Source organism: Stegastes partitus, unplaced genomic scaffold, assembly GCF_000690725.1.
Source record: "Stegastes partitus isolate 25-593 unplaced genomic scaffold, Stegastes_partitus-1.0.2 Scaffold95, whole genome shotgun sequence".
Classification (NCBI taxonomy): Eukaryota; Metazoa; Chordata; class Actinopteri; family Pomacentridae; genus Stegastes; species Stegastes partitus.
In genome coordinates this window covers 427,534-434,070 of record NW_007577826.1, presented here as the reverse complement: position 1 = coordinate 434,070, position 6,537 = coordinate 427,534, and the positions used below count along the sequence as shown (strand labels likewise).

Sequence of the window (6,537 nt, the reverse complement as noted above, 5' to 3'; positions counted from 1 at the left end):
TCGTGGATGATTACCCCATGAACACACACACATTTTCCTTTTTGTGGTATAGGCTTTGGTTACCATCGTACATGGTGCACAGTTTTCTCATGTAACTATTGACAAGATCACACCACTTCTTTCTCAGAGTTTTTAAGCTGTTTTGCTGTGTGCATGTGTTTCCTGATTGAGTCACTGTGGAAAATTGAAGTGAATTAAACAGGAGAATCCCTCCTTCAAAAAAAGTGTTTAACTGAGTTAAATTAAATGCTGCCTAACTGTCAGGTGGGCTGGAATTCCATCCATCCATTATCTATACATCGCTTAATCCTCACTAGGGTCACAGGGGGCTGGAGTCTATCCCAGCTGACTCATGTTCACCTGGATAGGTAACCAGTCTATCGCAGGGCTACAGAGAGAGACAAGCAAGCACACTCACATTCATACCTACAGACAATTTAGAATCATGCTAAAATATATTGCCATTAATATAAATTTGTCCTCAAAATTATTCATATCCTTGCTGATTTTTGTGATTTTTTTTATTTTTGTGATGACATGAATGCATTTTGTCAAATTTGTTTATGTGACCAACAAGTGAAAGAATGACAACAATACACAATTCAAGAAACTCTTCATTTCATTGATATTTTATTCATGGATTAAAAAAAAAAAAAGTTCTAAATTATTCATACCCTAGTCCAACGTCTTTCTTTAATAGTCAATAGCATAGCCTTTGTTTATTTATGACTTTTTCTAGACAATTCTTGTGCATGTCCACAAGCTACCTGCATGTCTCCTGTGGGATGTTGGCGCACTCTTCCTTGGCGAAAGCCTCAAGCTCGGTAAGATTGGTCAGTTTCCTATCCATCACTCTGGTCTTCAAGTGTCGCCACAAGTTCTCAATGGGATTGAAGTCAGGACTCTGACTTTGTCATTCTACAACATTGACATCATTGTCCTCGAACCATTTCTTCACTACCTTGATGGTGTGCTTCGGATCATTGTCCTGCTGGTACGTCCAGTTGTGGCCGAGCTGGAGTTTCTCAGCAGATTCCTTCAAGTTTTCATCAAGGATCCTGATGTAATCCTCCCTTCTCATGATTCCTTGGACCCTGATGAGGTTCCCTGTGCCACTGGAAGAGAATAATTCCCATAGCACCATGCTTGACTGTGGGCACAGTCTTCTTCAAGTGTATGCTTCTCCTTTTTTCCTCCAGACATATTTAGCACTCATATGGCCAAATAACTCCAACTTTGTCTCATCTGACCACAGGGTGGTTGACCAAAAGCTGGGATCTTGCTTCAGATGACCTCTAGCAAAGGCAGTTGTTAGCAAAGTCGCTAACAACTGTCTATACACCGTAGTCCTCACTAGGGTTGCGGGGGGCTGGAGTCTATCCCAGCTGCCTCAGGGTGAAGGCAGGGGACAACCAGTCACAAGGCTACACAGAGAGACAACCAAGCACACTCACATTCACACCTGCGGACAATTTAGAATCAGCAATTAACCTCATCATGTTTTTGGATTGTGGGAGGAAGCCGGAGAACCTGGAGAGAACCCATGCTGCACAGGGAGAACAAGCAAACTCCACGCAGAAGGATCCCAGGCATCCTAACCGGGACGTGAACCGTGGATCTTCTAGCGAGGCGACGGTGCTAACCACCGAGCTACTGAGCAGCCCTCAAGTGAATACAACTTTGTTTATATAGCACCAATTCACAACATAGGTCTTCTCATAGCACTTGTTGACCTTACTATGTGAACTGCCTTGAGATGGCATATGTTGTGAACTGATGTTGCATAAATAAAAGTGAATTGAATTAAATTAAGTTTCATTATAATCAATAGTTAATATAGCACTGGATGGTGAAAAAATATGAGAATGCAGAAATACACTGGAGCATTTTGTGTCATTTTTCTTGAAAACTCAAAGTTGTGTACCATGTAAATTGGAACGAGTCCAAGATAAATGTAATCTTGGTCTAAAGTGTCAGTGAAACAAAGGAGAAAGCACATGTCATTTATTTCAACACATATCTCTTTTCTGTTGTCTAACTACAAAATTTTGTAATAAAGAGGTAAAAAAAAAAAAAGCCATCTGTTCACAGTCTGGATTTATCTGCACTGCACAACTCATCTGGTAGTTGAGGACCAATCGTGTACATAAACTAAAGAAAATATCTGGTTCTAAAGAATGTGAGCAAGATTGGACACAATTTTAAGGAATTATCAGACCTCTGTTATTGATGGGTATTAGAGATGCTGATGTAACTGTAAAAAGTAAAATACATACTGTAAATTCTGCACTACTGAGTGCACCTGAATATAAGCCACACCCACTAACTTTAAAAAAAATAAAAAATAAAAAAAATAAATAAAAATTTTGCACATATATAGGACGCACTTGTCTGTAAGCTGCAGGTGTTCACATTGTAACATGAGATATTTACAAAGAAAGATGTTACACAGAAAGATTTTTTAAACTTTTAATTAAATAGGTAAACAATAGGAAAAATACACAAATATGTACCGTAAATGCTTTTTGTTGAACAGTGCCTGTAACATGGCTGGTTAAAAAAAAAAAAACACAGTCGCCTACCAGCAAAAGTCATTGATCACCATCTTCATCTTCCTCCTGCACACTAAAACCACTAAAGTCGTCTTCTTCAGTGTTGGAATTGAACAGCCTCAGAATTACTTTGTCCCACACTTTCTCAGTCTCTCTTTCATTGTCACTCTCAATGTCACTTTCGTCTCGAGGTAAATTCGTAAAAATTGTAAAACTCCATAAATTACCTGCATCATTGTTTAAGCCTCAGTGTTCGAAGTGTGTGAAAAAAGAAGCGGCTTATAGTCCGGAATTTACGGTATTTTGTGGCCAGACATATTGATTTATCTGACAAAATAATGACTCTGGTGGTGCTTTCATTTTGAGTTTATCTTTGGTCAACTTGCAGACTTGCAGTGTTTGAGCAAACAGTGAATTGCTGAGTCCAATGCTAAAGCTGTTTTGTTGTGTAATATTAAAACCAGCATTCATTTTACAGCACATCTCTCCCTACATTGTACTGTACATATCATTAGTGTAAGTCTTCCTCCCTCACATATCAACACAAGTGGTTTGATACAAGTTTTCTTTTGTTCAGATATACTGTACTGTATTATATAAAGTTCCCTTCATTTGAATAGCACCACTAGGGCTATAATAATGTTCTTGGTACTTAAACACTCTTCATACACTCAGTAATTTGTTGAGAAATGTACTGTATGTGTGTATAACATTATGGACCACATAAATGATAAAACTAACATGACAGCTGAAGCTGCAGGGCTTTTGCAAACTGAGTGTATAATGTTATAATAAAGTTAGCATTTATAAAAGGAAGTGCTTCATTGTGATAGATGGTAACAGTAAAGGTCGGATTTCACTTTCAAAACTTTTTGTTGACTTTGTGGAATTCATTGGCTATTGCTAAGTAACAAGTATTGTTGAACAGAAACATATTAAATTATTAACATGCAAAGATAACTGAGTGCTCAAGGTGTAAGCAGTCATGGAAATATGCTCACATGCTCATCCAATCCTGTCACAAGCTCAAAAACAAATGTTGCATAAAATGACTCTAATGCACTCATAGTGTGTGTTTATAGTGTGCAGATGATGACTAATCAGCAACATATGAGGCGTTTCTTCAAACCTCTTTGTTTTGATTATGTGTTTCCACTGACCCAAAGGTGCAGGAATGTAACTGTAACCCAAAAAGCTCAAGCATGAAAATGAACTCATATGCTGCTCTAGGAATCTGCCTGGCAGCTCTAAGGCAGATTGAAAACTTAAAAAAAAAATCCAGTTCTCAGTCATGATCTCTGACCTTTGTCTTTTCTTCTTCATTCCGTTCTGCTCCTTACATTGCTGTCGTTACAATTTCTTCTTTAGAATACACTTGCCAATCCAAATAAACCCCTGACTGGTGGAAGTTAAATGTTCCTGGTAACGGTTCAGTTCTGCACATTGGCCTGAGGGAATTTTAGTATATTCCTCCATATATAGCAACTTCAGCTCTGGGGTGTTGGTGGGTTTCCTTACATGAACTGCTCCCTTCATGTCCTTCCACAACAGTTTGGGTCAGAACTTTGACTTGGCCATTCAAAATACCTACTTTTTCTTCTTTACCCATTCTTTGGTAGAACAACTTGTGTGCTCATGGTTGTTGTTTCACTGCATAATCCACTTTGTCCTTATCTTCAATTCACACACAGATATTCTGACATTTTTGATACAAATCACTGATGTAATTCAGAATTCATTGCTCCTATAAATGACAACAAGCCATTGTGGAACAGCCGCAGCAAAACAGGTCCAAACCATGATACTACAACTACCATGTTTCACAGATGAGACATGGTTCTTATGCTGGAATGCAATGGTTGTCAATCCAAAACATTTGGATTCCATAGGGAATCCAAATGTTGTAGACTGCTTGCGGACTGCTAAAGCTTATAGAAGCTTCAGCAATCCACAAGCAGTCTACAACAGTGGGAAGGAACTGAAAACCCCCGCGGGGGAAAAAAAAACCTTCGACAGAACCAGGCTCAGGGAGGGATGGCAATCTGCCTCGACCGGTTAGGTGGATGTGGGAAGAATTATCCAATTTAGTGTACAGTTAAACAAGTTATTATAAGTTATTGTCCTATTGTTCCTCCATTTCAAATGGACCAATGAAATATTCCATTTCGTAGTTGGTGGAGGTAACAGCAGGCATCATGGTGGGGGCAGCAGGATGCAGATGGTGAAGCCAGCGCCTGTAGTTCAGGAGCTCCAGATCCAGAGACATCCACTGAGAGAACAGGCGCAGGAGAACCTCGGGGGTAGTCACAGAGTTAGTCATATCTAATGGTGATATACAACTATATAAACATATACATACACACACACACATATATATAAAGAGGAGAGGAGAGGAGAGAAGCCCAGTGCATCATGGTAGTCACCCTGGCAGTCTAAACCTATTGCAGCATCACTAAGGGACAGCTCAGATGACTCCGAGCAGCCCTAACTATGAGCTTTGTCAAACAGGAACAATTTTAACCTAATCTTAAAGGTAGAGAGGGTGTACGCCTCCCGAACCCAAACTGGGAGCTGATTCCATAAGACAGGAGCCTGATAACTGAAGGCTCTGCCTCCCATTCTGCTTCTAGAAACTCTGGGAACCACCAGTAGACCTGCAGTCTGAGAGCAAGGGGCTCTGTTAGGATGATATGGAACAATAAGGTCTTTACGATATGATGGAGCTTGATCATTAAGACTTTCATATGTTAGAAGCAGGATTTTAAATTGGATCCTTGATTTTATAGGAAGTCAATGGAGAGAAGCTAATACTGGAGAAATAGGATCTCTTTTATTGGTTCCTGTCAAAACTCTGGCTGCAGCATTCTGTACAAGCTGAAGGTGTTACGGTCAGTTCAAAGACCCACGTGCAGAGCAACAAGACACAGGAGACAGATGTAAAAAATAAGATAATTTATTTTACAGCAGAGCAAAGAAAAACACTAACCAAGCTGGTGGTATAACCACAGACGGAAAGCTAAACTAAAACTAACGGTAACGAAAAACGCACTCGGAAACCGAAACTAAAACTACACGAGTGGTAATGCAGGCATGAAGCTAACTCAAACAAAAGGCTATAGAAAGTCACACAAACGAAAGCTAAGCTAGAACGGGGAACAAAAAGCGACTAAGCAAAAGGCTCAGTGAGGCACTATGAACAAGAAGCTACACTAAAGCACACGAAGCTATAACCAGGAATAATAAACTACACTATAGAAACAAGGGATAAGAAACTACACTAAAGCACACGAAGCTAGCGGCTAACAACTTAGCTGAGGGAAACCGGAGAGGGAGCGGGGAAGGTAGGCGGAGCGGAATGCAGACGGCGCAGCAGGACGGTGGTGAGGACGGGGAACCAGGGAGACGTCAACAGGGAGTCCAGCAGGGAACGGAGGGAGGAGATGAGGGTGGTTGGAGGAGCACACACGCTGGCTGGTGGAGTCCTGGGGAGCGGAGAGACAGTTAGCCACAGAGCAAGCAAGGCACAAAGCAAAACGAGAGCAAAATGAACACTGACTATCAGTTGATCACGGTCCGGCGTCTGCTGATGGTTTGGAGCTGGTTTATGTACTGGCAAAGAAGGTGAAGTGGCGAGTCAAACCCAGGTGTGGCTCCTCAGCTTGATTGCACGGAGATGAAGCACAGGTGTAACCCATCAGCGCCGCCTGCATTGCCGGTCACGCCCACCTAGAGGAAAGGGAGGAAGGGAAAGGAGGGAGGGGGAGTACCGCCACTAGTCGGCGCCAACGGCCGTGACAGAAGGTTTATAAGATAACTATCTAGGACATCCTGATAATAAAGAATTACAATAGTCCAGCCTAGAGGTTATAAATGCATGGACTAGTTTCTCAGCCTCACTCTGAGACAGGATGCTCCTGATTTTTGCAATATTATGAAGATGAACGAAAGCTGTCCTACATGTTTGTTTTGTGGAACTAGACGCTAA

The 6,537-nt window shown here is 41.0% G+C and overlaps 1 long non-coding RNA gene across 1 annotated transcript; it reads right to left on the bottom strand.

Annotated features, from left to right (window-relative positions):
• Positions 1–5,489: 5,489 nt before the first annotated feature.
• On the bottom strand, positions 5,490–6,317 carry LOC103354066 (uncharacterized). Its single transcript, XR_520031.1, has 2 exons — positions 6,109–6,317; positions 5,490–6,034 (listed from the first exon to the last, which is right to left on the bottom strand). It is a non-coding gene; the product is annotated as an uncharacterized LOC103354066 (long non-coding RNA).
• Positions 6,318–6,537: the final 220 nt, after the last annotated feature.